At 36.8% G+C, this 25,081-nt stretch overlaps 1 protein-coding gene across 3 annotated transcripts in view; it reads right to left on the reverse strand.

The window, feature by feature from the left end:
- The window catches only part of CNTN6 (contactin 6), a 293,620-nt gene that overhangs the window by 233,500 nt on the left and 35,039 nt on the right, over window positions 1–25,081 (reverse strand). Inside the window, exons 3-4 of one of the 3 annotated variants that reach the window (XM_032648981.1) lie at window positions 19,839–19,845; window positions 19,796–19,798 (exon numbers count right to left, since the gene is read on the reverse strand). The exons of the other annotated variants lie outside the window; for them this stretch is intronic. The gene's annotated coding sequence lies outside the window, so the exon portion shown is untranslated. The remainder of the gene's footprint in view (window positions 1–19,795; window positions 19,799–19,838; window positions 19,846–25,081) is intronic. 3 annotated transcript variants of the gene reach the window in all.

Raw genomic sequence — 25,081 nt, forward strand, 5'->3', positions numbered from 1 at the left:
CAATGAACATTTTGGTACATGACTCTTTTTGAATTTTGGTTTTCTCAGGGTATATGCCCAGTAGTGGGATTGCTGGGTCATATGGTAGTTCTATTTGTAGTTTTTTAAGGAACCTCCATACTGTTCTCCATAGTGGCTGAACCAGTTCACATTCCCACCAGCAGTGCAAGAGTGTTCCCTTTTCTCCACACCCTCTCCAGCATTTATTGTTTCTAGATTTTTTGATGATGGCCATTCTGACTGGTGTGAGATATCTCATTGTAGTTTTGATTTGCATTTCTCTAATGATTAATGATGTTGAGCATTCTTTCATGTGTTTGTTGGCAGTCTGTATATCGTCTTTGGAGAAATGTCTATTTAGGTCTTCTGCCCATTTTTGGATTGGGTTGTTTGTTTTTTTGTTATTGAGCTGCATGAGCTGCTTGTAAATTTTGGAGATTAATCCTTTGTCAGTTGCTTTATTTGCAAATATTTTCTCCCATTCTGAGGGTTGTCTTTTGGTCTTGTTTATGGTTTCATTTGCTGTGCAAAAGCTTTGAAGTTTCATTAGGTCCCATTTGTTTATTTTTGTTTTTATTTCCATTACTCTAGGAGGTGGGTCAGAAAGGATCTTGCTGTGACTTATGTCATAGAGTGTTCTGCCTATGTTTTCCTCTAACAGTTTTATAGTTTCTGGCCATACATTTAGGTCTTTAATCCATTATGAGCTTATTTTTGTGTATGGTGTTAGGGAGTGATCTAATCTCATACTTTTACATGTACCTGTCCAGTTTTCCCAGCACCACTTACTGAAGAGGCTGTCCTTTCTCCACTGTACATTCCTGCTACCTTTATCAAAGATAAGGTGTCCATATGTGCGTTTATTTTGGGGCTTTCTATCCTGTTCCATTGATCTATCTTTCTGTTTTTGTGCCAGTACCATACTGTCTTGATTACTGTAGCTTTGTAGTATAGTCTGAAGTCGGGGAGCCTGATTCCTCCAGCTCCTTTTTTCGTTCTCAAGATTGCTTTGGCTATTCAGGGTCTTTTGTGTTTCCATACAAATTGCGAAATTTTTTGTTCTAGTTCTGTGAAAAATGCCAGTGGTACTTTGATAGGGATTGCATTGAATCTGTAGATTGCTTTGGGTAGTAGAGTCATTTTCACAATGTTGATTCTTCCAATCCAAGAACATGGTGTATCTCTCCATCTATTTGTATCATCTTTAATTTCTTTCATCAGTGTCTTATAATTTTCTGCATACAGGTCTTTCGTCTCCTTAGGTAGGTTTATTCCTAGATATTTTATTCTTTTTGTTGCAATGGTAAATGGGAGTGTTTTCTTGATTTCACTTTCAGATTTTTCATCATTAGTGTATAGGAATGCCAGAGATTTCTGTGCATTAATTTTGTATACTGCTACTTTACCAAATTCATTGATTAGATCTAGCAGTTTTCGGGTAGCATCTTTAGGATTCTCTATGTATAGTATCATGTCATCTGCAAACAGTGACAGCTTTACTTCTTCTTTTCCGATTTGGATTCCTTTTATTTCCTTTTCTTCTCTGATTGCTGTGGCTAAAACTTCCAAAACTATGTTGAATAAGAGTGGTGAGAGTGGGCAACCTTGTCTTGTTCCTGATCTTAGTGGAAATGCTTTCAGTTTTTCACCATTGAGGATGATGTTGGCTGTGGGCTTGTCATTTATGGCCTTTATTATGTTGAGGAAAGTTCCCTCTATGCCTACTTTATGCAGGGTTTTTATCATAAATGGGTGTTGAATTTTGTCGAAAGCTTTCTCTGCATCTATTGAGATGATCATATGGTTTTTCTCCTTCAATTTGTTAATATGATTTATCACATTGATAGATTTGCGTATATTGAAGAATCCTTGCATTCCTGGAATAAACCCCATTTGATCATGGTGTATGATCCTTTTAATGTGCTGTTGGATTCTGTTTGCTAGTATTTTGTTGAGGAGTTTTGCATCTATGTTCATCAGTGATATTGGCCTGTAGTTTTCTTTCTTTGTGACATCCTTGTCTGGTTTTGGTATCAAGGTGATGGTGGCCTCATAGGAGGAATTTGGGATTGTTCCTCCCTCTGCTATATTTTGGAAGAGTTTGAGAAGGATAGGTGTTAGCTCCTCTCTAAACGTTTGATCTAATTCGCCTGTGAAGCCATCTGGTCCTGGGCTTTTGTTTGTTGGAAGATTTTTAATCACAGTTTCAATTTCAGTGCTTGTGATTGGTCTGTTCATATTTTCTATTTCTTCATGATTCAGTCTTGGCAGGTTGTGCATTTCTAAGAATTTGTCCATTTCTTCCAAATTCATGAGTATAATTTTATATTTGGTTCTTTTTGAAAAATGTTAGAGAGGTTTAAAAACATGTTAAATTAACTCCCACAATTCTGTTGGTGACTTTTATTTTTGATTTTACACCATTAGGAATAAGGTAAAATATTACTCTATCTTATATATATTAACAGTGATTTTATACATTTCATGAATATTGAAGTGTTTTTTTAATCAGTATTATTCTCAATATATTGAGAATATATTCATTGGGAAACATTATTTTCCTATTGTTACTAGAACTAAAATTAATATTGTGGTATAAAATTTCTCCTGGAACTCAATTTCTGGTAGTATTATCTTTCAAGTGTGAGACATACATTTCCTTTGTGATCACATCACAATTTTCTCTAATTTATTTTGACATTTAAGCTTTCCAGTGATAAATGAAATCAAGATAAAGTGTTTGTTCAGCCTTTACTCCAAAAGTGAAATCTAGTAAGCAGCTCATAAAGCTCATAATCTCAAAAAAGTATAGAATAATAAACTCACGTAGGTCACATTTGATAAAATTATTTTATATCAAATGATAGGACCCTTTGGAAACTTTTAACTTAGTGTAAATGTATTGTCTTGCAACTTCAAATATCGCTTGGAAGCATGTGGATTTTAAGTGTAAGTCTAGTAAAAAAAAATTTCTTTTTGATCATTTCCTGATATATTTTTAAATTGTAAAAATCTTTAATTTCTTTCTGTTACTAGTTACTTCAACTTAAACCCCAAAAAGTGACCATATTCAACTTTAAGTCTTTATAAAATCCAAGTTAAATGCTTTCAAATTTAATCTAAGAATAAAAATCAAAAAGAAAATAAACAATATTCAGGTCAATATGCTATGCTGATTTGACAACGTCCTACCAGAAATTCTGTCATATCTTACATCGTCTTTGCATTCTCTTTGACACCACAGGTTCTAAGCTCTAATCCCCTATATTTAAGTGAAATTATCCACTATATCCATTCATTAATTTATATTTTTTCAAGAAATATTTATTTATTTATATTTATTCTCTGCCAGACATTAGGTACTTTGGTGTTAGTAGTGAATCTAAAACCCTTCATTTCTACCCTTGAGGTCTTGCCATCTTTTAAGAGATACAGACTTCTAAGAAAAACAGCAAAATCAAACACACACACACACACACACACACACACGCAAACACTGATAAATAGTTAGGTGTGGTAAATATGGTAATACTTTGAAGAAAACAAGTGCAATCTATGAGGTGTGGTTCAAGTAGTATTTTTGAACGGAGGCTTGAAAAATGAGTATGCTTTAGCCAGGCAAAGAGTACATGTACATGAGGTAGGGAGCATAGGAGAGCAGGGATTAAGATAGGTAAGATGTAGAAGGAGACTACTAGCTGTCTAAGCAAAAGGGAGAGAGTGTGACAAGATCCTGAAGCAGGCCTGAGTTTGCATTTGCAAAGACCTGACAAAGATCCAGTTTGCTATTCAGAAGGACAGTGACATAAGACAAGGTTGGAGAAGGACAAAGAGGTTAAACTGTGGGCCATGTTGACGAGTATGGATGTTGTACTTCCACATTATAATGAGGATTTTTAAGCAGGACAGACTGAATTTAATATACATTGTACAAACATTACTGGCTGATGTGGAGAATGGAAGGGGTGGAGTACAAAGTAAAAACTTATAATTACCAATTTATCTGATGGGCATTCATTATTTTTTCCGACCAAACAATTCTTCCCCCTTCTTCTGATAAAAGCTCTGTGGTTTTTTGTTTTTGTCTTTGTTTTTTTAGGAACCATCTCCCTACACACCCTCAGTCCATATAATGAGAGTGAGATTTCTTTTACCTCCTAGCTCCAGGGATGAGGATGTGACCAGGGCTATGTCAATCAGGAATTAATTCCCCTGGCTACAATGTTTTGTAAAAGGATGGGCATGTAGCCTAAGCCAAACCAGTGACAACAAAGCCAAGACATTTGTCAATAATATTAAGACAGTTAAGTTGTTAAGATATAATCTGTTGATCCAATGTAATTCAAAATTTTGCAAGTCCTGTCTTGACCCAATTTTGAAAGCATGGCTAAAAACTCTCAATTCCCCTTAGCAGATAGTTTCCTGAGTCCCCACCCCAACTTCTTCCCTTATCAGGCCCTGACACTTCTGGGTTATAATGCACACAAAGCAATTTCCAGAGGCCTCCAGTTACCTAACAACCAGGAATGGCCCTTCTTCCTAGGGCTGACAGAATTATTCAAAATACTCAATCTCAAGGATGCCCTCGAAACTTAGCTAACACTACCTCACTTGCCATACATTAGCTGCTCTTATCCTGTCCATACATACTTGTCATACATAAGTCCCAGCTTGCTATTATCCTGTCCCTGGGTATACTTCTCTGAATACCCCTTCTCTCATTTGGATCTGTAGGAAACAAGAGTTTTGCTTCATATATCCCAGTTTCACATATCTGAGTGTTATTATGTTGTGTTCCTCCATCTAAAGAACCTGTAGTCATAGCTGATATCATGACATTATGAAATGCCATGCTTAAAATCTGGAATTCCCAGATGTGAATGAATAAGACAAAATCTTTGCCCGATCCAGTTTGGGTTGTAATTTTTTTGGTCTCTTGCAAACAAAATCATCTGACTAGTGTATTCATTTTTCAGCCTGAATTTATATAAAGTTTTTCTTAAAGACTCCAGTGCAAACTGACATGATATATACCCCTTGAGCCTCGTATTTATCAAAGACTCCATTATATTGCCAGCATTTTTGTACATTATCTTGAAGATAAAACTGTATGTAATGCTTGCTCCTAATACATGGTATGGTATGTAATGTAGAGCTCATAGGTATTCAGTAAGTAAGTGTCTGGTTTGTATTTGACAACCAACCAATCTAGTATTATCAAGAAAAAGACTAAACTGGGAATCTAGAGACTTTGCTTCTACTACTGTCTTTCTCTTAACCAGCTTATTAATATTGGGTATTTCATTTATAGTCACAATGATTGTCAGCTTCCTCCTATGAAAAAGGAAGGGTTTGACCTAGAGATCACCCTTAAATTTCTTCCAGCTCTGATAATCTAAGATTGTTTGATTCAACCAGGTATCTAACTTCATAACACATATTTCCCTTTATCATCTGATTGCTTATCAACATCCTCTAATGAGGGCCAAGTCCAAGAGATATTTTATTTTGCAATGCTCTATAAAGACAGCCTAGATAGCTAATATTTATGCATCAGTTGCCATTCGAAAAAGTTCCATTTGTAAAAGTTTAAATTGCCTGAGGAAGGAGAATACACTGGCTCAATGAGAACAATCTAGATAAGAAGAGTCTGGTTATTTACTCACAGGAAAAAGGGATAGAAATATTCAGTAGCTAAAATTTATGCTGGGCACTGACACGCAAAATAGCCACAGGAATTATTTCTAGGTTCCTAGAATCCTAAAGATTGCTTGAGGCAAAATAAAAGAGGCCAGTATACAAACTTAACTTAAAAGAACTTCCCGAAGCTCTAAAAAAGTTTCAAAAATGCATCACCAGCACTTTGTTTTAGATGAGGTTTATAAACCATGCAATCTTTAAATATCATTTTGGCCTGAAGAAGTGGGTGTCTTGGTTCATAACCCAGCTGCTGAGGTTATTGTTCTATTATTACTGGACAAGCTTGTCCCCTCCAGACCATATGTGTTTCTTTTTCCTCTCATGGAATTTCTCAGTGCAAAAGTAACAATTTCAAACACTTCAACACAAGAGTATGTGTAGGTACACAATCTCTTTCTTGTAATCCCCACCCCCAATTTTTTTTAAATCTCTGAAAGTTGAAATACCCTTGTAAGTTGAGTGGCAACATTAATTTGGTGGTAAAATCTGCACCAAATTAATGTGAGGTTGTTTAGTCTGTTTCATCTAACTTAGCATGAATATTTAGGTTTTGCTGTTGAACAGAAAGTGTTGGTTGATAATAGAGCTGTTCAGCCCACCGAAGGTATTGTCTAAATACGTGTAAATTTGAACATTGCCTTTCTAAAGACCAAAGTAGGGATCAGCAAACTGAAGTCTTTTGATCAAATTCAGTCTCCTGCCTGTTTTTGTAAGTAAAGTTTCACTGGAACCCAGCATACCTATTTATTTATGTACTGTCTATGGTTGCTTTTGTGCTACAAACGCAGAGTTGAATAGTTGTGCCAGAGACCATATGGCCCTCAAAACCGAAAATATTTACTATCTGGCCCTTTATAACTTTAGGGCTTTTGGAAGTTCTGTTGCTGATCTCTGGTCTAGTATATTCTAAAGTCAAAAGACATTTGGCTGTGAAGATTTCAGGTAAAGGAATGTGGAACTCTATTTCTCTAACCCCCTGTATACATACTCAGCAAGAATTGCACATGTTTAGTAGAAAAAATAAATGGGTCTTGATTTTGAAGTAGCTTCGGACTGTATCGTACCTTAATAGGGTATCTTCTTACCACGTGTCCCCAGTCAGCATCTGACCCCCCAGATGGCACAAGAGAGAAGAGTTTAGAGATGATTGCTGTGTCTGTGAGTTTGTACCTAAGACTGATTGTTCTTAACCCACACAACACAAACGTTTCCTTCATTTGGTTCAGAATAACCCATTTTTTTTTTCAAATAGAAAGCCATCACTCAATCTATTTCTTGGCCATAAAACCATTCGTCAGTCTATGAATGTGCTACAAATGCTTGTAAACCAGGAATGATTAGGAAGTTAAGTATTGGCTCGACTTTAGGTAATAGAGTAATTCTGGGAGGTTGTCGCCATGTTAAATTGTGGTGGGCCTAGCAGACATGGGAGACGATGAGTGATACCAAAAGAGAGATGGAATGCATCTCTGCTGTTTAGCTTTTACAAAAGTACCTTCCAACTTCTCTTTGCACTGAGAACTAGCAACATTTGCTTAAACACAACGGTGGGTGGATGTGCACGTACAGCTTTGTTAACAAGGCTTTGAAAGGGGCTCATGAAGGATTCTACTTGGTACTCAATAACTACACTTACAAGCCACAGAGAATGCCTAAGAAAACCTAACACATCACATTGAATGACAGAAGAAAAACATGGGGAGCTATTCTTGTCTGTCTCAACTTGATGCTCTTTAATATCTGTAGATACATCTATGTGATACCAATTTGGGTGACAGACAACTTTGTTAATCGGTACATACAGTGTATAAAAATCCTCAGGTAGGGCTTCCCTGGTGGCGCAGTGGTTGAGAGTCCGCCTGCTGATGCAGGGGACGTGGGTTCGTGCCCCGGTCCGGGAGGATCCCGCATGCTGCGGAGCGGCTGGGCCCGTGAGCCATGGCCGCTGAGCCTGTGCGTCCGGAGCCTGTGCTCCGCAGCGGGAGGGGCCATAGCAGTGAGAGGCCCGCGTACAGAAAAAAAAAAAAAATCCTCAGGTCTATTACATATTGTACCTGTTTCTTGACCTTTCTGCATTATCTGAAATGATTTTCTTACTTTGGTAGTAGGAAAAAGAAGCAACTACTCATTGGCTTTAATGGTCACTATAAATACAGGGTAATATAATGACCAATGGAGGAATATTACTTAAAATGTTGCCAGCTTCTCTCTATGTGTATTAACTGTGCTGCTTTAACATGAAAGGAAATCATTGTTGCAAGTGCATTACTCCTAATGGGCTTATTCTTCCTCTACTTATAGCAACATTGCTTTGACATTGAAGAATTGCATAGCAGAGATTAAGATCCATTTTCAGATGGCATGTTCATCATCAGAACAAATGTGCTCAGCACTAATTGCCCTTTTGTTTTTAATTGACCACTTAATTAACTGCACTAGATAAATTAAAAATCTCAAATCCATTTTCTTCAGGTAGCCCCACTGTTTTATTTCAGTATGATAAAAATCTGTGGCCAGATAGAAGGGAAGATGCTTAATAATTTTACAACAGATTTCCAACCTCAGCATTCATGGAGTTATTTACTATCAAACTAAATCAATAATAAATTAAAAAATGAAATATTTATGATCTGAAAAATCTGATTTAGACTAGGAAACCCCAGCTGCCTTTAAGTCAGGCAAAGTAGCAAGATAAATTATGCCATCACAGTCTTTGTTTTCAGAATATAATGCAATCACTTATGATAATTGTTATGCCAGCTCTCAAAATAGGCAGTCATAATAGATGATAGATTAGCAGAAAGATATAACACAGCGTGTTTAATGCAATCATAGAAGAAACATTCCTTCTTTTCTTCGAGGAGACATGATTACATGTTAAGTTGTTAACAGCATGAAATAAATGCAAATATGTTTGTTATGAAAATAGTTAGAATCATTTCTACACATTTTCTTATTAGCGAAACCAAGCTGTACAACTTAACCTAGTCATCAATAGTCTATCTCATATGGCTTTTGCTTGAGGCAGTGGAGTCTTGCTGAAAGAGACCAACGTGAAGAAATTAGTTTTCTAAGTGATAAGAAATCATCCTTTCAATGAATTTCAGAATTGAAAGAAAGTACAGATCTTCCTCGATTTACAATGGGGTTATGCACCAATAACCCCAATATAAGTTGAAAATATCGTAATTCAACAATGCATTTAATACATCTAACCTACTGAGCGGCATAGCTTAATCTAGCCTACTTTAAACGTGTTCAGAACATTTACATTAGCCTACAGCTGGGCAAAATCATCTAACCCAAAGCCTCTTTTATAGTAAAGCATTGAATATCTCTTGTAATACGTTGAATATTGTATTGAAAGTGAAAAACAGAATTGTTGTAAGTGTATCAGTTGTTTACCTATGTGATTGGGGGACTGACTGGGAGCCGTAGCTGCCCAGCATCATGAGATAGGAGCCTACGGCGTATTGCTAACCTGGGAGAAGATCAGGGTTCAAAATTCAAAGTAAAGTTGTATTTGAAACATCGTACGTTGGGGTCCATCTGTGTAGAGATAATATTGCTTTCGTAGGGGAGGAAACTGAGGCCTCAAAGGAGTAAATAATTATCCCTATTCAGTTCATGACCTAGAGTGAGACCTGAGGGCAGATCCCTGATAGAGAGTCCTCCCTACTGCATGCCCTTTTTGATCTGTGACACTGGACCTGTCACCTAAGTATAGCTTCAGCCTCTGTGAGCCTATTTTCCCAACTGAAAAATGCAGGTAATTATATCTCATAGAAATGCTGTCGTATCTCTATTAATCAGACTAAGAGAATCAGGGTGGGTGATAATGTAGTTTGGAGGATTTGTAATGTCAACTCTCATCTCTGAAAGCGGTGACAAGAAATATTTGCTGTTCAGGCAAACCTAACTTTATTAGACTTACTACAGAAAGAGAGACTATAAGTTGAAATAGTCTTAGTACTACCTCAGAAGGGCAAGTTATCGATTATATTTATAGGATTTTATGGCCTGAGCTGAGTGATTTTAAGGTTGATCTTGCAAGATGAAGAACTGACTAGAAATAGGCAGAGTTCATGGTGTAATAGCTTTAGATTGATGGGCGCCATGTGGTTAGACTCTTGATGTAGGTCTTGATGTTGTTCTTGAAATGAAAGTTTTGTCCTATAGAAGTGAATACTTCCTAAAGCAAATAACTAAATTACTTTGCTTTCAGTATCATTTAACACAGGGATAGGGAATTATGCCAGTTTCAGTTCTTGGTAATGGGTTGAATAATAAGATGGACAGACTGCAAACCAAGCACCAAAGCAGAAAGGAGTTGGGAAATTTTTCTGTAAGAATCAGATAGGAAATAACTTTCGCTTTTACAGATCATTCGGCCTCTGTTGCCACTACTAAATAGGACTGTTGTAGCAAAAAAGCAGCCATAGACAAGACAGTAACAAATGGGAGTGGCTGTGTTCTAATAAAACTTTATTTACAAAAAAGTGATCAAGGGTAGCATTTAATCCAAGGCCACAATTTGCCAACCCCTGTCTAAAGAATGGCATGGAGAGAAGTTTCTAGTGCGAAGTTATCAGCCCAAGCCTACTGAATATTTGAGTAACCTCTGGAATGACAAGAAGCTGGGAGGGAGAGTGAGTATATCAGGTACAAGATATATTCAGAAATATAATTCAGAAAATCTTGATTAAAACAAATGGAGTATAGTCATTTGCCCCATTCTTTTTAATCTAAATATTTCTGAATTTTGCTACTGATATCTATGTTACCTGTATGATATATATTATAATGTATATGATATACATATATCATACATAGATAAGTTTAACAGTAAGAAGCAGATTAGTTTTCTTTTCACTCTTTTTGCTTCTTCATGTATTCCAAATTTAAAAAAGGACTAAAGAAAACAAGAATATTTATAGCAAGATCCTACTGAAACAACTATGCATACGAAGCATTTTGTTCATTTGTTTTGTTTGGGGGAATATAAATAAGCTTATTTGGGAGCAGTATTAGAGCATCAGAGGAAAAAAAAATTACTTCTTTATGTGCTTAAGAAAAAGCAGTCAGACTGGGGGAAATTTTTCTTTTTTTCTGCTTTACTAAATTTGTCAAATTAAAGAAAAACAAAGCAAAACAGATTGGTATAGGCCAAAACAATATCTAAATCTAATAAGATGGTATTTAATAAAAGTACATATTAAGTTTTAGGTTTAAAACATTGATCTACTTATTCAGCATAGGAGCAGCATGGGGAAAAGAGACTTTACATAATTTCAAGTTAGAAAAACAAACACAATATGGGGTGATTCTAGGCCAACATTCAATATTTGCTTATCTTTTGACATAGTTGCTGAAAATCAGATGTAACTGAGGTTGCATTAATAAAAGCATAGTGTCCAAAACAAGGGATGTGCTATTTCTACCTTAACGTGCGCTTATGTAACCACATAGGGGGGTTGTATTCTCTTCTCAACATCAAGGCTTAAGAGAAATTTTGACAAATTGAAAGCCTCTCCTAGGGAGCAGGGTGAGGATGATGAAGTGGCTGGGAGCTTATGAGGGTCACTGGAAAAAAATGAGTATGCTTAGCCTGGGAAAGAGAGGATTTAGCAGGCAGAGGAGAACCATCTTCAAATATTTGAAGGGCCATGTTGTGGAAGAAGGATTAGACTTATTATTTGTGTCTCAGGAGAGCAGAACTGGGACCAAAGAGTAGACATTTCAGGGCAGCAAATTTTAGCTTAATATCAGCCCAGAGCATTTTAACAAGTAGAATTGTCCAGCCAGTGGTTAAGTGCACTGGCTTTGAAACCTAGACTTTCTAGGTTTGTATCTCAAAACTTACAGTCACTTAATAGCTTTGTGACTTTAGAGGAAGTAAAATACTGTCTCTGAGCCTTAGTTTTATGATAACGACAATGGAAAAAGTACTATCTACTGCATGGGTTTATATAAGGATTCAGTGAGATTGTGCATACAAAGAGAAAAGTGGTTTCTCCATGAGATACCAAGTTCTTCATGACTAGGCATATAGAAGGAGCAGCTAGATGACAACTTCTCTAGAATATTATAGAGGGCATTTCTGCACCAAGTAGAAGGTTAAGCTAGATGACCTCTTAAGCCCTTCTAAACTTGTATCTTTTATTTCTATATAGGAGCAGGAAACTGAAAATCCTCTGTACCAGGGATCATTAGGTGGTGGTCCAAAAGCTGGATTCCCCTAGAAGAACACTTGAAAATTGGGAAACCAGAATAAAAAGGAACATTCTGGCTTCTCTTTAAGTATCTGAAGACTTGGTATCAATGGTTCACATTTCTACATGGTTAAGAAGCCGAATCCAGCCTCTGTACCCCAACACTGAATTAAATCTTGGAGACAGAGTTTTGGGTGAAGTAGAAAAGAATAGCTTTATTGCTTTGCCAGGCAAAAGGGGCCACAGCAGGCTAGTGCCGGCAAAGCTGTGTGTCCCCACTTGGAGAGGGTAGTGAGAAGTTCTATAGTAATGGTTCAAAGAGGGTGTGATCAGCTCATGGGCGTTCTTCTGACTGGTTGGTGGTGAGGTAAGTGGGAGTCAGCATCATCAACTTTCTGGTTCCAACTGGTCTGGGGTCTACATGCTTGTGGGCAGCATACCTTCGTTAACTGTTAACTTCACTCACCTGATGGGGGTTTCAGTATCTACAAAACAGCTTAAAGATATTGTTGTGTGTATCCCTTGATGGGGAACAGGACCTTGCCCCAAGGTGGCACTATTGTTTGTTTCTCCCCTGTCTCATGTCCCCTCCCTTCCCTAATAACAGCTACTTGAACCTGCCTGTTGGAACTCTGGGAAGGTCATGGAGGCTGAATAAAGCCTATTTCTTATAATCAAAGAATTGGGGGACACAGAAAGCTTTTTGTGCATAGGAGCCTCACAGGACCCTGCTTGGTATCAGTAACAGCACCTTTAAAAAGCATTAGCAGCAAGCATCAGCAGTGCTTGGCCCTTTAATATCATTTGCCTCAGTTTAGACAATAGACCCAGTTCGTCTAAGATGCAGCCCACCTTAGTCTCATATCACCTGCCTGATCTCTGAAGGCGGTGTATTGCCACTTCTGTCCTACATTAGCTAGGTGAGATAGCTGGAAGCAGTCCTTCTGGACTGCAGTCCTTTTGGACAGGATAGAAAAATAGGAGGAGGAAGAGAATGAATGGGATACCGGCAGGCTGTCTGAAAGGGAAGATTAACAACAAAAGTATTAATAATATTAGTTTTTGAATACTGACCAGTTACCAGGCTCTATGTCAAGGACTGTATGTACATTGTCTCATTTAATCTTTACAGCAGTCCTATAAGGTGTGTAAAATGATTGCTTTCCTTTAATGGGTGAGGATACTAAAGCTTGGAGGGGTAAATACTTGTGCAAAGGTGTGCCCAGCTAATAAATGGCAGAAAAGTTTCTCATCTGACCAGTATCTGTTCCAATCCTGAACCTTTGCTTTCCTCCACAATGGCCAATCTTACAAATTTTACAATTTTGCCTAAAGCCAGTCCTGGGAGATTCAGTTCTAATTTCTGAGCAAACATATTTCTGATAGGAAAGATCTCTTCCTATCAGAGTTGTAAAGGGAAGATTCCTCCTTCATTGTGAATAACCTGAACTGTTATGAATCTATATGGCACAATGCAAGGTTTCCCACAGTGTGCTTTTTGGACTTAAAAAAAAGTAGCATGTAGTCAAATACTATGCAAAATGCAAGGTTAAATAAGGTGAACAAGTTCTTTCCTGCAGGATTTCTCAGTGTCTCTACTCTTCTAATGCACATTGTAGAATCTGAGGAGAAGGGTACGTACTGTTTCTTAGACTTCCATGATCCTGGGACTCTGTTTTCTTCAGTGTTTACCCTAGAGTGAATGAATGCTCCATAGAACACAAACCTAATAGAGAGAAAAGAGCCCTGGACCAGAAATGCGATGGTATCAAAGTCCCAACTCTGCCAACAGCTAGCTATGTGATCTAAGTCTTGTAACCTCTGTTCTTATGTTGGGACAGTAATATCTGTCCTACTGACTGCTCCAAATTTTTATAGGGATCAACTAAAAGAGGATTTAAAAGAGCTCTCTAAATTGAAAAAAGCCCAAGGTATGCATAAGGGATTAAATGACTAATGTTTCTGTCTCCTACATAACTGATCAGGGAAATGGGCTAGATTTTAATCACTTTCATGCCAATCAGCAATTTTCTGACCACACATAATGTTGTATCTTTTTAAAATGCATAAATGTGTGAATTTTCTGATCTACCTGGAAAGAATTATCAAAATATTATCTATATATTCATATTGTCATGAATACATTAAAGCTATGCAATTGTAAGCTCTCTGCTGAGAAAGAACACACTTTCTTCCAAGGCTATCTATTAAGGAAGGAAAGAGGAAAGAAATAGTGAGTACTCATAGCAGGATGTACACTGATTCCATTCCCTTCCCTTTGGCTAAGGTTCATGGTCCCCAGCCCCTGGACAATTGGACCTTTTGCCTTCTCTTGCATCAACCTGTCCCCTGATATGTGCTCCTGTTGGCAGTCCTGACCTCACAGAAATAGGAGTCATCTCCGGAGGAAAATGCAGTTGCCTGTCAACACTGTCGCTGTAAAACTGGGAAATTCCTCTGCTATTGAGAAGCTAGAATTTCTAAAATAAGAAAAATAAAAAGGAGAGAGAGAAAAAAATAACTCATTTGGCAACAGGGAATGGCATTGAACCTTGGTCTCTTAAGTGCCCCATTCCTTGGCTTTTTGAAGTTGCAGAAATGCGGATCAGGCTTTCTGTTGAGTGTGTTATTCTCGCTAAATACATGGTCCCCGAGAGGAAAGATGCTGTGGCCTGGGGCACAGGGGACAGACCTCATTCCCCAGCCCTTTGCTCATTCTTTCACCTTTGGAGATGGCTTTTGTAGGTAAGGAAAAAAAAAGTCATCTGCTGACCTGACGATACACTTCCCCAAAGGCAGGGTATTAAGATATTATCTCAGATTTCCCCCAATTCAAGCCTGCTTCCTGCCTTCTTACTAATAGGACCTAAACTGCCTTCCAATACCTGGATCTCATGTTTATATAAATAGTACCCCACTTTTGTAAATTGATATATAGTGTGAAAAGTGCTTTCTCAAATAAAATGTCTCGTTTTGATTTTTTTTTTTTTAATTACCAAGAAAAACAAAAAGTGAGGCTCTGAGAGATTAATTAACTTTCCTGGAGTCAGCCAGGATAAAGTATGCATACTCTTTTAAAAGTACTGTTTTATATTTTCCACCCTCAAATTTTGGTGACTTGGGACAAAACTGTATTCTAATTTATATCCAGATATAGGTAAGGGTATTGTGAGCTGTGAACAGTAGGGAGGGAATAGCAGGAGGATGTGAAAAGCATTCTTAGAGGAAAGGAGCAGTACCTTCTGCAGGGGTTCCCCATGGGCAGACTGGCCCAGTGACAACATCACTGGACCAGGAATCCAAAGGGCTCAGAGACAGTCCACCACTGCCAGTAACCAGTTACATAATCTTAGTAAATCCAGCAACATTTCTGGTCTCAGAATTCTATGCTGAGATGGGAGAGCAGGCAATTCAACAGAAACAAGTAGGAGGCAGGCTTCCAAATAATGTAACGCTACTTCAAGTATTGGGCCAAAATCATATAGGTAGTATGTGGCTGAGCTGGACCTTGGACCTAGGTCTTTTGATTTTAAGACTAAGGCCCTTTCCATATTATATATAGGAAGCACAGGATTGATGTCAGTGATCTGGACATATATACTTGGAATTATTCTGAAAAAGACATTAATTGGTTTCCAGAATAGTAGGCAACTTGAATGTAAAGGTAGTTTTAGGAAAATATCTAAAGTGGGACAGGCTATAGTGAGACTAAGGGCAGAGTGGTGCTCTTAAAACTGCCTTTTGTTCTGTCCCTATGGCCGCCTACTAGACTAAGCAGATCTGTGGAAGGAAAGAGAACACCAGACAGTAGTTTCTTTTCTCTGCATAATGTAAACAAAAGGCCATGATTCTGGGGAATAGCTCCCAACCCAATCCAGCAGTCCATTTTGCATATAGATAGATGCCCACTACTGCCCTGAACTCCTATGTGCAAGAGGGCATTGGTTCTGTTAGGCCACCATGTCTGAAGGGACATGGAAAGGATGACAGAGTCATTGACTCAGTGGCTTTGAGCTTTTCAAGAGGAGACAGTGGTAGCTGAAGGTCTATGCTCTGTAGCCAGGCTTCCTCCTTTCAATCCAGCCTCTGCCTCTCATTCAGTAAGGAATTTGGTACAGGTTACCTAACTCTTCTGTGCCTTCGTTTCCTCATCAGTAAAATGGGAATAATAATAGTAGCTACTTCCCAAGTCTGAGGTGAGGATAAGTTAATTCATATAAACTGCTTTGAAGAGTATCTCATATGAAACCAGAGCACACTAAATAATAGCTGCTATTATTATTGTCATCATTATTGTTATTATTATTAAGTACAAAACAACCAAATTTAAAAGATCAGGTCATTTTCAAGGATGCCTCTATCTTTGGTTATGTTGGTCCATCTTCCTAGAATTCTCCAATTTTAGAATTCTGCCAAGATTCAATGACCTTTATCCCATGAAGATTTCATTATACCTTCATTTAGAAATGCTTTCACTTTCAACTTCTAATCAATTTATCTTTAATGAGGGATGAATAAAATATTTAAGGTATGACTACTTTTCCATAATATATTTTGCTGGTCTATTCTTCAGGGTTGTGTGTGTGAGTGTGTGTGTCCTTGTACACAGGAAGGATCAAGTTACACTAATTCACTGAGCGGGTGAATGGTTGCTACTTATGACTTAAATGTATTTCAGGGGTGTTATGGAAAAAGCATTCAGAAGCAATAATAATTTTGAGAGTTATCATTCTCTTTGTTACGTTATAGAATTCAGTACAGTCTCCTTGAAAGGTGATACACTAGACCTTTTAAATAAGGGTAATGAAGAGAAGTAAGTAGGCTTACCCTTGCCTGTCTTCAAGTGACTATTACCCAAACAGTCTAGAATGAGGAAATAAGTGAAAGAAGAATTCTTTTTGCACTAAAGTGATTCCAGGCAAGGATGATATCACCTATCCTCCTCTTAACATCTTTTTCCAACCTATATGTCTGGTATGTCATCAATGGGACAGCCGGTCTTTAGGCTTCCAGAAGAGGTATATCTTCTGAAAGGGCAGTGACTTTGGATTCTGCATCTGAATCTCCAATGGCTTAAACTTGGCCGCCCAAGTGTAAAGTGGTACCTGGGTGCAACACATTTTTGGCTTATTGGTTGCAAACAGATTTTAAAACGATATGAGTTTGAAAACATATTGATCATGTTGCAAGATGTTATTTGGAGATTTTACAGTAAAAGAAATATAAGCACAGCTGCATATTTCAGAAATTTCAGTCCCAATTTGCTTGTCAGTTCCCAGAACATACTAGTTTTTCAGGGGATGTACATATATAAATAAACTAAATGCATATAGAAAAGCACATATATCTTTTCTTTCCAAATAGCTTTCCTTCACTCTACCTGACATAAACTCCCTCATGTCCCCAGCCAGAATGGTATTTTTGGCACAATATTTTTCCTGACTTCTCTATTGCCTCCTGGGGACCTGCCTTTCAAACATCTAATGTGAATTTTCTCATGAATGCCAATGATACACGGCTACATTTTTCCTTCGAACTTTTCATCCCCCAGGCACTCCAAGTACTCTGTAACTACTTCCAAGTTATCCATAATTAGATGGGTAGCAATTACTTGTAATAGAGGGTAGAAAAGGCAAAGGGCATTTTTATTGGTTCTGGGAAGATTTAACTACATTGATACAGCATTTACTGAAAATCCCCATCACCCCAGAGCATGGTGAATGGCCACTTCCATCTCAGCTCTGTCTCAGGAGGTTTCTGGGTACAAAGTGCCCTGAGGTCTCCTTTGCCACACAGAGAAGCTAGTCTCCATTCATTCTCTCATGTTAACTTCACTTGAGTTAAGTGCGCAGACAACACTTTATTCACTCCCAATTCAAATCAAAATAAAGGTTTAATTTGCTTCCCTGTCTTCTGGGGCTAATCTCCCTCATTGAACACTCATACTCCCATTAATTCAAGGAGAACAACCCCCTGAGCAGCCTTTGATTAGACTCGAAGGATTAATTGTTCCTTTGGAAGCTTACACACAGCATCCACCAGTATCAACAAGAACCTCCCTTTGTGTACCCCATACCCCAGGGCAGAATTGGGTATGAGACATGACCATCAGCAGCAGCAGATAATTTGCACTCTACCTACTTCTGAGCTCAAGTGCTAAATTTCTAGGATGCGTATTATAGTGCTCCGTCTTCCCTGCAAACCTACCATTTGCAGGTGGAATACAAAGATGTCAACTCCTGCTAAATGTCAGGAACTTTTATCATATAGGAGATGTCAGAACAGACTTTAGCAGAAGTTAGCTTTATGGAATGTCTCCAGGGTCTGCCTCTAATGTTAATGGATCAACCTCCCAGTTGAAAAAAATAGAGTTCTCAGTTCTTTTGCTATTCTTTATAGTCTATGACTTCAACTTTATTATTTACATTCAAAGAATCTCTTGAGATAAAGTAAAATAGTATGTTTCAATAATTAGTTTAATAATAAGTTAATTAAGAAAGGATTCACTCCCCCCAACTATAAGCTGAGTTTCATTTACAACAGCTCTTATAAACCAGCTTAGAGAAAGATGAGATGATTTATATGTTGACACAGAGAGGCAGAAGTTTTTCTGTGTATGTGTGTATCTTTTCATAAGGGTGAACTAATTTATTTGTCAAACAGTATTTGCTTTTTCTGAGCTCCCCCAAAAGTAGACTGTGAGTCAAGGACTTTTTAATGCAAAAAGGTTGGTTGGGAAGCTATCCTAAGAAACATGGGAAGGGAAGTGGCTTAGACACAGAATGGAGCCAGTAAAAGTTTATTATCAGGCCAGTTGTCAGTGTGGTCAACTGGATCTCGGTCTCTCTGGGGAGTACTGGATGCAGAACAATGTTCAGTTATCCCAAATGAGGGGCACAGAAGATGAGTATTTATTTATCAATTTCTCATCCATGATTGATTGAGAGTTGGTTCTGGGAACATTAACTCTCAGGCAGTGCTAGTTTGGCCTGCATGGAGAAAAGCATGTTTCTCAGGCCGGAATCAGAGATAGTCAGGTTTTCACAGTCATCAGAGTTGTAGTTGTGAATCCTGATGATGGGTATGGGGGTGGGAGATTCATTGAGAGCATGGACAACATCTGCTATAATTAGTAAATCTCTGCCATTTATTAGACATTGGGTTGTACATTAGCCTTGAAATAGAATCAGTGCCTTTTATAAAAATGGGACTTCAGCAAAGGTTTTTATTACTAGAACACCAGGATTATTGCTACACATCAATCTTCTTGCTTTGCAGTTGGCTTTTTCATTAAGTAAAGAGGAGAGAAGACAGAACATTTTATAGATAAGTCACACTAAAATTAAGCTTTGGCCTTTCAAACCAATTTCTAAACTCCATATTAAGGAAGCATGCTTTTTTTCAAAGGGATTTAATATTTAAAGTAACAATAAAAAATTAAAGAGAGAAAACAAAATGTATTCTATGTAAATGAACACTGCCTGATGTAGATAGTTTTCAAAAGCATGACCTGGGAGTTTAAATCAGCCACTGTGGAAAATTACCTAGAAACTCATATCTAAAACCAATTCATGTACAGTTAAATATTTAAGTTACAGTACATATACCTCAAACACTTGTCACTTAGAAAGTGTTTTATGTTCCAGCATTGATCCTACAAACTTACTGGAGTTAAGAAAAACATCTTATATTTATATAGCATTTTGAATATTAAAATGCACCTCACATTCATATTTTTACTTAAACTTCATAAATATATGTGAGAAAAGTATTATTCACATTTTATAAAAATGGAAAGTGACAGTGCAAAAAGTCAGTTGATTTTCTATAGGTCACAAAACTAGGAAAAGTTGAAACCAAAAATCATCCCAAACCTTTTTTACCAGCTTGTGCCTACATGCATGAAGACAACACAATTCCAGCTACTATTTCACTTGGAAATTTTGGTCAGACCAATAAGACCAAATTTCTTGAGTTGCCTGGGAATTGAAGGTTCCTGGGATGCAATACGTTGAGTTCTAGTATCAGGGCCACCCCAGACAAACAGGGAAAATTGGACCTTCTGCCTGGCACTTAAAATATGCACATAGTTTTAGAAGCATATGCTGAAGTCTTTGGTGATTATACTGCTCTGTAGTTGTTCTCGAAAGTTACAGTTCTTTAATAACATACAGCTGATCTCTTAATATTGATAATATTCTATAACTCGCTTTTTTAAATGAATCCACTTTTTCCTAAGTGGCTCCCAAGAATAGCATTAGCTACATTAGTATTCTAATACCCTTCCTGGAATATAGTTTACTCATTTTTCACCTATATTCATTTACATAAATCCTAAAAGGAAAACCATACAAATAAAAGAAGGCATATACCTAGTTGTTCCAATATTGAAATGAAGATTAGATTAGATAAGAAATGAAAAAACTGTCTACCTAAAATAGCTTTATGGAGCTTAATAGTACTCAGAAAGCTTGAATTATTAAAAGTCCAATATCTTTCAGCTTGTAAGTTGAATATATTTGGGCTGCTAAAGGGAAAATCAGAAGTTCTAATGTTGTCATTTGTTTGATCAAAAACTATAGAAACAAACAGCGCCCTCAAGTGTGTTGTTCTGAAGAAATACGTGTATCTGTAGGAGGCTGTTGAATTTTATAACTAAAACTATTTAGGTGAATAGCTAGTGACTTTATTTCCCTGAAACAAGCACAACTAAATTCCTCAATTCTCAATTTGTTGATTCCATCCCTGCAGGGCAATCAATCATTAATCTATCTACATACCTGAGTTTTGGTATAGGCACTGTCTCTAATTTTCTGTGTGACGTTCGGAAAGTACTCTGCTTGTTTGAATGTCAGTTTTTTATTTGACAAATTGTGGAGTGGGGAGGCAGTTGGACCAGATGATTTCCAAATTATCCAGAGAATGAATTATAGAACTTGACCTGATGACAAGGAACATTACAGTTGATCCTAAATTAATGGAGATGCACAGGATTGGGGTGGTGCCCACTCTGTATCTTGGCCTCACATGTCATTCTGGTCACTTTAAGGTGTCATCATATGGGAATGAATGCAACAAAGTAATCATTATGTAACAAAATGTCAAAAACATTTATTATGTACAAGTAATGTTGAAAGTTGTGGTCTGAAAAATTATATTCTGAGATAAAAGAAACATAATTTCAAAAGAATAAGTTGATTGATTCAGATAGGTTGTCTCTATAATTCAACCAATAAATAGGTTAAACCAACTCAAGGTAGACTCTAAAAGTAGCTAAAGAGAAGCCAATTATGTAAATCTGGTTGGTACGCACTTAATTTAGAATATTTCTTGTAGACAGCCATTCGCTGCTACAAAAGTTTTGAAGCTCTGGGCCCTGCAGTGGGTGGTCACTCAATTTCAGAGACATATCCTTTGCTTTCTATTGCTCAGAGTTTTTTGGTTTTTTTTTAACAATCTATGTTTTATATATACATATACATATATATATATACATCCACACAAGATTGAATGGCTGCATCAAATATTGAAGTTTTACATATTGAGAATATCACTTTAACCATTGCTTTAGCCTAGCAGGAGACCCTAAAAAATTCTGGAAACGTAGAAAAGACCCCCTAGTTTTATGTTAGACTGCCTTTTCCTAGTGGACAAGAATTCAATCAACAAAATATATTTAATGCTGAGAATACTTGATATCAAAGTAACAGATTAAAAGGTGAAAATTCAATCAACTTACTGTTTTTCTATACAAGATATCAAAGTAGTTCATTGACTTTACAGATTTCCTCTGGTTGTGTCAGCCAAATCATATTATTGGTTAGTGTTACTTAGCCACAGCCCTAATTAAATCTCATGGTTATAGGGGAATAAAATGTAGTCTTTTAGAGAGGTTTATGTGCTTACATATATATCTGACAGTAGATATTAATATGGATAAACTTGATGCATAATCTGAATTCAAAGAATTTATGTAATCGAAAATGGATTTGGCTTACAAAACACAAAGTATCAGTCTTATGAAATGTTCCGTCTTGTGTTCATTATATAATAATATTGTTAGAATATAATAGAAGCACTTATATAAAGTTGTAATATCAAGAGAAATTAATTTTCCTTTTTTCTGGTGGTTGTATAGTTATTTTAGAACTGTGCTAGGATTTGTCCTTTAAGCAAGTGTTTCCATATCACGTAATAGACAAAAATAGGCATTTTTAACTTTTCCACTTTAATTGAAAACACATAAATACTTTTACAAAAGTATGTGTAAACTATATATAATACATATAAAATACATGAAATGTATATACTTCTATACAATTTATATATTATATATATATGTATGTATGTTTATATATATGTATAATTTAAGGTACTTAGGACACCAGTGATGTAGTGATGACATATCAGATAATTAATAGATAAGAGGATCCAGAACTAATGGGAAAGGTGCTGACTCTCCAGATGACTTTCACTCTATCCTTCCTCTGGTCATGTGGGGAGTTCCTAGTTGGTGATGGGAAGAAGAGGCATGTAGAAGAGACACAGGAAGAAGCTCTAAATATAAAGGTTATGCATTCTTTTTGAAAGCCTTTCTCATCTCTTCTGGCTTGACCCAGGACATTACTTTCATTCCATAAAATGTGGTGTCTGCAACCAAAAAAATCTTATTTAACAAACATTGATTGATGACCTACTAAGAGCTCTTTGTGTCAGTGATAAAAAGTTGAACAAGGCAAAAATGGTCTGTGCCCTCCTGGAGCTTTTATTCTAAAGGTGATGGGCCAGAGACAATAGGAAAATAGGCAGAGCCATAATAAATAAAGATTGTGATAAGTATGAAGAAATAAATAAATAGAATAATTAGTGACCTGAGGTATAATGAGATGGGGAGTCATCCTGCTACTTTAGGTAAACTGATTAGGGAAGGTCACATCACTGAAAATCCTTCCAATCAAATGAGCTCTCACCTACTACATGATAAGCCAAAAGTGGGGAATGAGTCTTAACCAGCAGAATTAGATTTATCTAAAGAATCTATAATTAGCATACATTCATATGCATGTTTTTGTTTTTTTTTTTTTGTTTTTTTTTTAATATCAAGTACTGATTTTAACTTTCTCTGCAGTTCTCCATATTGAAGATGAGGAAATGGAGGCTCAGAAGGTTGGCAAGCAAAATAAACTCATGAAATCTGAAACTTTTCCAAACAACTATCAATGTAACTATTTAGGAAAACATAGGAGGAAGACAAATATAAACTGAGGAACATAACACTGGTTTGGAAGATTGTTAGTCTCTCAAGAACTGCTATGATTCTAGAGGTTATGAAGAGTACCTAATGGTAAAAGGAGACATTAGAATTTAAAATGCTAATGAAATATAAAAGCAAAATGAAAACTACAATCCCCAACAGGCAGAACACATCTAGCTCATCGTAGCAATATGGTACTGGCTTTTGTCTTAAATCTTTTCTCTTAGGATGACATCATCTCAGTGTATTGGGGATTGTCAAATAAACATTAGGATGTATGTAGTATCAGTACCTTGATTAGATTAAGTGGAAAAGTAGGCTTTGATTTACAGAAATTCACATCACAGCCGAGTCTTACTTGAAACACTTCTAGTCCATAAAGCAACACTGAAACTTGAGGCATCTTGCTGACACTATGACTTATTTTTTTAATATTTGTAAAGGGCAATAAGTAAGAATGAGTTCTTATATCATTTTACAAGCTGGGTGACTGGTTAGTAGTCATTTTTATTCTGACCTGGTTTGAACTTGCACAATACTCGCATTGTCTCTGGCATTTGACTGTGTGCAGAGACTACATTTTATTTCTTTCTCCAGAAATTGAACTCTGCCTGGGAAAGCCAGAATTTCCTAGAAAATTGTGCTCCAAGCCTATTGATTTAAAAGGCAGAAATAAACTGCTTGCTTTTGCCCCAGATTCTATTTTCAAATCTTGCTTGTGTATCTCAGAATTTATTCAAAACCAATTCTGAAAATGAGTGCTCTAAAACTCTGGGTTTGTCTCTCAGTCTTTGCACAGATAGCGAATCAATAATTTGGTAATTTAAAACAGTCAGATATATTAACTGTCATTTATGGGTAAGGCACAGTATTAAAGATTTAGATAACTAGATTAAAAATATTTTAATTGGTTATTTTTGTTTCACAGAGATATCTTAAGTGTACACACACAAAACATTAACTTACATTTCTTAAGTGCTACATTTCCTGAATGTTACAGATAAAGAAAAAAAAAAGTAGGCTGATTCATTGTTATTCTTGTGCTCATTCCATAACTTAAAAACAAACAAATAAACAAACAAAAAACTACTGTATAAATTGCAAAGGCCCAGGTCTTGAAGATACTACATTGAGCAAACAGGATTGTGTATAAACCTTATAGAGATTAACTTGTTATTTTAAGAAACTGATAAATGCTATGATGTAAGCAGTGTGGGTATTGGGGGGAAATATTACAAAAGTACCTCTCTTAGTCTAAGGAGGATCAGAAAACCTTCCTGGAGGAAATAACTGAGAACTAAGGAATAAGTAGAAGTAAAACTCCACGGTGTTGGGGAGTGAGGAAGGGGAAAGGATATTCTGATCAGAGGGAAGTAAATGTGTGGAAGATGAGCACAAAAGACAACTTGACTGACAGAAGAAACTAAGTGAGGTTCAATGTGGCTAGAGCATAGAAAGAAGAGGGTAGGGTGATTTGAGGAGTCTGAGGGGAAAGAGACTAAATGACACGTTAATGAAAGAATAATGTTACTAGGGTTGATGTAATTTAGAGTTTCTCAACTTGGGCAATATTGACACTTTGGGATGGCTAATGGTTTGTTGTAAGAGGAAAGGCAGCTGTTTTGTCTATTGTGGACTGTTTAGCAATATCCTGGCCTCCATACACCAGATGCTGCTACCACCCTCCTCCAATGTGATAATCAATACTACCTTGATATTTTCAAATGTCTATTTAGGGTGCAAAATCACTGCTGGCCCAGAAGCACATTAGATGGATTATGTGTCACTATCAACTGAGAATTATCCCAGAGATGCAAGGATGGTTTGACATAAGAAAAATTAAGCAATGGAATACACCACACTAATAGAGTGAAGGGAGAAAAAGAGGAAGAAAAAATGCTTATCTTAATTGATG

This window comes from Phocoena sinus, chromosome 11 (genome assembly GCF_008692025.1).
Source record: "Phocoena sinus isolate mPhoSin1 chromosome 11, mPhoSin1.pri, whole genome shotgun sequence".
Taxonomy (NCBI): Eukaryota; Metazoa; Chordata; class Mammalia; order Artiodactyla; family Phocoenidae; genus Phocoena; species Phocoena sinus.